The sequence below is a fragment of the Podarcis vaucheri genome, assembly GCF_965113315.1.
Source record: "Podarcis vaucheri genome assembly, chromosome: 15".
In the NCBI taxonomy this organism is placed as follows: Eukaryota; Metazoa; Chordata; class Lepidosauria; order Squamata; family Lacertidae; genus Podarcis; species Podarcis vaucheri.
The window spans coordinates 347,019-354,518 of NC_138753.1; positions in this window are offsets into that span (position 1 = coordinate 347,019).

Here is a 7,500-nt window from a genome sequence, read left to right on the forward strand (position 1 = left end):
GGTCTAGCTCCCCGTCGGAGGGGCCGGCAGCGTGGCCCGTTCTTCCTGCGGCCGCTGGCAGCTCTCCTCCGGTCCACTGCTGGCCAGGGAAGCTGGGACGTGGCGGTCCCCTTCCGAGGATGGAAGGCTTTCCCGGTCTACCGCTGGGAGGTCTGTCCTCTGCCGGTCCCCCCGTTCTCCGCCCGGGCGAGGCGGCTGGGGCTTCGCGGTCCTCCCCGGTCTACCCGCCGGAGGCCAGCCGACCGCCCGGTCTACTCGCGAAGGCCCCGGTCCTCCCGGCGGCGGGTGGGCCTGCGAACGGAGTCCCCCCAGTCTGCCGGCCGTGGAGGCTGGGCCTTGCCGGGCCCCTCCCGAGAACGGGTCCGGCCCGGGGCTGGCAGCGGTGCCCGGTCTCCCGGCCCTGGGCGCTGCTGGCCGTGGAGGCTGGGTCCTGCCGGTCTACCTCCGAGGAAGGGAGGCTTCCCGGTCGAGCCGCCGGAGGGGCAGGCGACGTTACCCGGTCTCCCGGCCCTCGGCTCCCCTCCGGTCTACCGTTCGGGAAGGCTGGGTCTTGCCGGTCTTCCTCAGAGATCGTGGGGACTTCCCGGTCTACCCATCGGAAAGCGGGGGGGTCCGCCGGTCTACCTGGCGTACGGCGCGGCACCGCTGGCCGGTCTACTCGGTCGCCCGGCCCTCGGCTCCCCTCCGGTCTACCGGGCGGGAAAGCTGGGTCTTGCCGGTCTTCCTCCAGAGATCGAGGGGCTTGCCGGTCTACCTGGCCCACGGCGCGGAACCGCTGGCCGGTCTACTGGGCGCCGGCCCTCGGGAAGCCCGATCTACCGTCCGGAGGGGCTGGCGGCGTTGCCCGGTCTCCCGGCCCTTGGCTCCCCTCCGGTCTACCGGTCGGGAAGGCTGGGTCTTGCCGGTCTTCCTGCCTGCCTGCCTGCCTGCCTGCCTGCCTCCTTCCTGCCGCCTGACCAGCGCTCCTAAACAAAGGGACAGGCTCTTACCCGGTCTACCTGGAAGGCAGGACGCGGACGGCCTGCCTGCCTGCCTGCCTGCCTGCCTGCCTGCCGCAGGGTCTGGGACTTCCAGGTCAACCGGAGGAGAAACGGCTTCCCGGTCTACCCTCCAGGAGGCCGCGAGGCGCCAGTCCACTAGGCAGTGGGGGGCTGGAGCCGCTGCCCGGTCTACTAACCTTCGAGGAGGGGGAGGCTCTGGCCGGTCTTGGAGAACGGTAGCGCAACCACGGCGAGCCCGGTCTACCGGCCGGGAAGGCTGGGGTTTGCCGGTCTTCCTCCGAGATCGTCGGGGCTTCCCGGTCTACCCACCGGAAAGAGAGGCTCTGCCTGACCACCTGGCGCACGGCGCGAAACCGCTGGCCTGTCCACTGGGCCCCGGACCTCGGGAAGCCCTGTCTACCCGCCGGAGGAGACAGCGGCGTTGCCCGGCCTCCAGGCCCTCGGCTCCCATCCGGTCTACCAGCCAGGAAGGCTGGTTCTTGCCGGTCTTCCTCCGAGAACGTGCGGCTTCCCGGTCTACCAAGTGGAAGGAGCGGCCCTGCCTGCCTGCCTGCCTGCCTGCCTGCCTGCCTGCCTGCCTGCCTGCCTGCTCGCCGCAGTGCCTGGGGCTTCCAGGTCTACCTCGGAGGAGAAAGGTCTTCCCGGTCTACCCTCCTTGGGCTCGGCAAACGCCGGTCCACACCGACGGCGGTGGGCCTGGAGCGGCTGCCCGGTCTAGTCGCCGGCGGAGGTGGGCAGGCTGGGTCTTGGCGGTCTTCCTCCGAGATCGTGGGGCTTCCCGGTTTACCCACCGGAGAGCGCGGCTCTGCCGGTCTACCTGGCCCACGGCGCGGAACCGCTGGCCGGTCTACTGGGAGTCGGACCTCGGTGAGCCCGGTCTACCGGTCGGAGGGGATGGCGGCGTCGCCCGGTCTCCCGGCCGTCGGCTCCCCTCCGTTCTACCGGCCGGGAAAGCTGGGTCTTGCCGGTCTTCCTCCAGAGATGGAGGGACTTCCCGGTCTACCTGGCGCACGGCGCGGAACCGCTGGCCGGTCTACTGGGAGTCGGACCTCGGTGAGCCCGGTCTACCGGTCGGAGGGGCTGGCGGCATTGCCCGGTCTACCGGCCGTCGGCTCCCCTCCGGTCTACCGGCCGGGAAAGCTGGGTCTGGCCGGTCTTCCTCCAGAGATCGAGGGGCTGGCCGGTCTACCTGGCCCACGGCGCGGAACCGCTGGCCGGTCTACTGGGCGCCGGCCCTCGGGAAGCCCGATCTACCGTCCGGAGGGGCTGGCGGCGTTGCCCGGTCTCCCGGCCCTTGGCTCCCCTCCGGTCTACCTGTCGGGAAGGCTGGGTCTTGCCAGTCTTCCTTCCTGCCTGCCTGCCTGCCTGCCTGCCTGCCTGCCTGCCTCCTTCCTGCCGCCTGACCAGCGCTCCTAAACAAAGGGACAGGCTCTTACCCGGTCTACCTGGAAGGCAGGACGCGGACGGCCTGCCTGCCTGCCTGCCTGCCTGCCTGCCTGCCTGCCTGCCTGCCTGCCTGCCTGCCGCAGGGTCTGGGACTTCCAGGTCAACCTGAGGAGAAACGGCTTCCCGGTCTACCCTCCAGGAGGCCGCGAGGCGCCAGTCCACTAGGCAGTGGGGGGCTGGAGCCGCTGCCCGGTCTACTAACCTTCGAGGAGGGGGAGGCTCTGGCCGGTCTTGGAGAACGGTAGCGCAACCACGGCGAGCCCGGTCTACCGGCCGGGAAGGCTGGGGTTTGCCGGTCTTCCTCAGAGATCGTCGGGGCTTCCCGGTCTACCCACCGGAAAGAGAGGCTCTGCCTGACCACCTGGCGCACGGCGCGAAACCGCTGGCCTGTCCACTGGGCCCCGGACCTCGGGAAGCCCTGTCTACCCGCCGGAGGAGACAGCGGCGTTGCCCGGCCTGCAGGCCCTCGGCTCCCATCCGGTCTACCAGCCAGGAAGGCTGGTTCTTGTCGGTCTTCCTCAGAGAACGTGCGGCTTCCCGGTCTACCAAGTGGAAGGAGCGGCCCTGCCTGCCTGCCTGCCTGCCTGCCTGCCTGCCTGCCTGCCTGCCTGCTCGCCGCAGTGCCTGGGGCTTCCAGGTCTACCTCGGAGGAGAAAGGTCTTCCCGGTCTACCCTCCTTGGGCTCGGCAAACGCCGGTCCACACCGACGGCGGTGGGCCTGGAGCGGCTGCCCGGTCTAGTCGCCGGCGGAGGTGGGCAGGCTGGGTCTTGGCGGTCTTCCTCCGAGATCGTGGGGCTTCCCGGTTTACCCACTGGAGAGCGCGGCTCTGCCGGGCTACCTGGCGCACGACACGGAACCGCTGGCCGTTCTACTGGACGCTGGACCTCGGGAAGCCCGATCTACCGTCCGGAGGGGCTGGCGGCATTGCCCGGTCTCCCGGCCGTCGGCTCCCCTCCGGTCTACCGGGCGGGAAAGCTGGGTCTGGCCGGTCTTCCTCCAGAGATCGAGGGGCTGGCCGGTCTACCTGGCACACGGCGCGGATCCGCTGGCCGGTCTACTGGGAGTCGGACCTCGGTGAGCCCGGTCTACCGTCCGGAGGGGCTGGCGGCATTGCCCGGTCTCCCGGCCGTCGGCTCCCCTCCGGTCTACCGGGCGGGAAAGCTGGGTCTGGCCGGTCTTCCTCCAGAGATCGAGGGGCTGGCCGGTCTACCTGGCACACGGCGCGGATCCGCTGGCCGGTCTACTGGGAGTCGGACCTCGGTGAGCCCGGTCTACCGGCCGGAGGGGCTGGCGGCGTCGCCCGGTCTCCCGGCCGTCGGCTCCCCTCCGGTCTACCGGCACCCGAAGGCTGGAGTTTGCCGGTCTACTAGGGAGGGCGTAGGACTTCCCGGTCTACCGGCCCGCTCCCCCTATGGAGCCTCCAGGTCTACGTGGTCGCTGTAACCTGACGACATCGCCAAGGGTGGGTGGGGTTCGTGGCGACAGCTGCCGTAGAACTCGGTGACTTTGTAGACAGTGCAGCAGGTAGGCGATGGAGGGGACGGGTGAGGGCGTGCGTGCGTGCGTGCGTGCGTGCGTCCTTGCAGGGACGGCAAGGGAGAAAAGTCTCGGCGTGCGTGCGTTCCTTTGCGGGAGGGGGAGCATGCAGAGACACAGGGATACAGAAAGACAAGCACTAAAGCACTCGTGCGCTCTCACACACACTTGATTGCGGGGCAGAGGGAGGGAGGGAGACGAGGGAGGGAGACGAGAGAGAGAGAGAGAGAGAGAGAGAGAGAGAGAGAGAGAGAGAGGCGCGCAGGCAGAGGCAGGCAGAAACAAAATCTCTCTGTCTCTCGTCTCTCGTCTCTCGTCTCGCGTCTCGCGTCTCTCGCGTCTCTCGCGTCTCTCTCTCTCTCTCTCTCGCCTCTCTCTCTCTCACACACACACACAAGCACGCACGCGCGCGCGCGCACACACACAGACACAGACACACACAGACACAAAAAGACACAAAAAGACACAAACAGTCGTTTGCAGGAGAGGGAGACAGAAGGGCACAAAATTTCTCTCTCACACTAAGCATACACTCAAACACAGCATGTACTTGTGTGGGGGGAGACAGACAGAGACACAGGAGCCAAGTACACCGCACACACGCTTGTGTGCAGGGGAGACCGACAGGGACAGAGAGATGGACACAAAATATCACTCCAAGGCGCACACACGCATACCAAAGAAACCTCGCCCGCCCACGACATCGCCAAGGGTGATCCCTTGCCGTCTAAATAAGATCCCTTGCCGTGATCCCTTGCCGTCCGTGCAAGGACGTACGCACGTACGCACGAAGGCACGCCCCGCCCCACCCCACCCAAGCGGCGGTCTACAAAGTCACCGAGGTCTACGGCAGCTGTCGCCACGAACGCCGCCCTTGTCGATGTCGTGGTTTGTCGTGGCGATGTGCTTGCGGGTGGGGGGGGAGGGAGAGACAGACCCAAAATAGATCACGGAGAGGGAGGCGGGCGGGCGGGCGGGCGGGCAGGCATGCCACCACACACACAAAAACACTCACGCATCCCCCATTTCGACCGCACGAATGCACGGACGCACGCACGCACGCACGCACGCACGATCTTGACAACAATAGGGATACGACGAAGGAGGAGGAGCAGGAGGAGCAGGAGGAGCAGGAGGAGCAGGAGGAGCAGGAGGAGCAGAAGAAGAAGAAGAAGAAGAAGAAGAAGAAGAAGAAGAAGAAGAAGAAGAAGAAGTCGTCTGCCCTGCCCTTACCATGCTGGCCACACGAGGGCGCCCCTAAAAAAAGGTCCAGGTTCTTACCCGGTCTACCGGGGGGGGGGGAGGCAGGCAGGCAGGCATGGGACTTCCACGCACCCTGGCCTGCTGCCTGCCTGCCTGCCTGCCTGCCTGCCTGCCTGCGGCCGCCTGGCGCTTCTATACAAAGGTCCAGGTTCTTAGCCGGTCTACCTGGGGGGAGGCAGGCAGGCAGGCAGGCAGGCAGGCAGGCAGGCAGGCAGGCAGGGGACGGCCATGCTCACTGCCTGCCTGCCTGCCTGCCTGCCTGCCTGCCTGCCTGCCTGCCTGCCTGCCTGCCTGCCTGCGGCCGCCTGGCGCTTCTATACAAAGGTACAGGTTCTTATCCGGTCTACCTGGGGGAGGCAGGCAGGCAGGGGACGTCCACGCTCCCTACCCGCCTGTCTGCCTGACTGCCTGCGGCCGCCTGGCGCTTCTATACAAAGGTACAGGTTCTTATCCGGTCTACCTGGGGGAGGCAGGGGACGTCCACGCACCCTGGCCTGCCTGCCTGCCTGCCTGCCTGCCTGCCTGCCTGCCTGCCTGCCTGCGGCCGCCTGGCGCTTCTATACGAAGGTCCAGGTTCTTAGCCGGTCTACCTGGAAGAGGGAAGGCAGGCAGGCAGGGGAGGCCATGTTCCCTGCCTGACCGCCGCCCGCCTGGCGCTTCTATACAAAGGGCCAGGTTCTTAGCCGGTCTACCTGGGGGGAGGCAGGCAGGCAGGCAGGCAGGCAGGCAGGCAGGCAGGCAGGCAGGCAGGCGATGGCCATGCTCCCTACCCACCTGCCTGCCTGCCTGCCTGCCTGCCTTCCTTCCTTCCTTCCTTCCTTCCTGCCTGCGGCCGCCTGGCGCTTCTATACCAAGGTCCAGGTTCTTAGCCGGTCTACCTGGAAGAGGGAAGGCAGGCAGGCAGGGGAGGCCATGTTCCCTGCCTGACCGCCGCCCGCCTGGCGCTTCTATACAAAGGTCCAGGTTCTTAGCCGGTCTACCTGGGGGGAGGCAGGCAGGCAGGCAGGCAGGCAGGCAGGCAGGCAGGCAGGGGACGGCCATGCTCACTGCCTGCCTGCCTGCCTGCCTGCCTGCCTGCCTGCCTGCCTGCCTGCGGCCGCCTGGCGCTTCTATACAAAGGTACAGGTTCTTATCCGGTCTACCTGGGGGAGGCAGGCAGGCAGGGGACGTCCACGCTCCCTACCCGCCTGTCTGCCTGACTGCCTGCGGCCGCCTGGCGCTTCTATACAAAGGTACAGGTTCTTATCCGGTCTACCTGGGGGAGGCAGGGGACGTCCACGCACCCTGGCCTGCCTGCCTGCCTGCCTGCCTGCCTGCCTGCCTGCCTGCCTGCCTGCGGCCGCCTGGCGCTTCTATACCAAGGTCCAGGTTCTTAGCCGGTCTACCTGGAAGAGGGAAGGCAGGCAGGCAGGGGAGGCCATGTTCCCTGCCTGACCGCCGCCCGCCTGGCGCTTCTATACAAAGGGCCAGGTTCTTAGCCGGTCTACCTGGGGGGAGGCAGGCAGGCAGGCAGGCAGGCAGGCAGGCAGGCAGGCAGGCAGGCAGGCGATGGCCATGCTCCCTACCCACCTGCCTGCCTGCCTGCCTGCCTGCCTTCCTTCCTTCCTTCCTTCCTTCCTGCCTGCGGCCGCCTGGCGCTTCTATACCAAGGTCCAGGTTCTTAGCCGGTCTACCTGGAAGAGGGAAGGCAGGCAGGCAGGGGAGGCCATGTTCCCTGCCTGACCGCCGCCCGCCTGGCGCTTCTATACAAAGGGCCAGGTTCTTAGCCGGTCTACCTGGGGGGAGGCAGGCAGGCAGGCAGGCAGGCAGGCAGGCAGGCAGGCAGGCAGGCAGGCAGGCAGGCGATGGCCATGCTCCCTACCCACCTGCCTGCCTGCCTGCCTGCCTGCCTGCCTGCCTGCCTGCCTGCCTGCCTGCCTGCCTGCCTGCGGCCGCCTGGCGCTTCTATACAAAGGTCCAGGTTCTTAGCCGGTCTACCTGGGGGGAGGCAGGCAGGCAGGCAGGCAGGCAGGGGACGGCCATGCTCACTGCCTGCCTGCCTGCCTGCCTGCCTGCCTGCCTGCCTGCCTGCCTGCCTGCCTGCGGCCGCCTGGCGCTTCTATACAAAGGTACAGGTTCTTAGCCGGTCTACCTGGGGGGAGGCAGGCAGGCAGGGGAGGCCATGTTCCCTGCCTGACCGCCGCCCGCCTGGCGCTTCTATACAAAGGGCCAGGTTCTTAGCCGGTCTACCTGGGGGGAGGCAGGCAGGCAGGC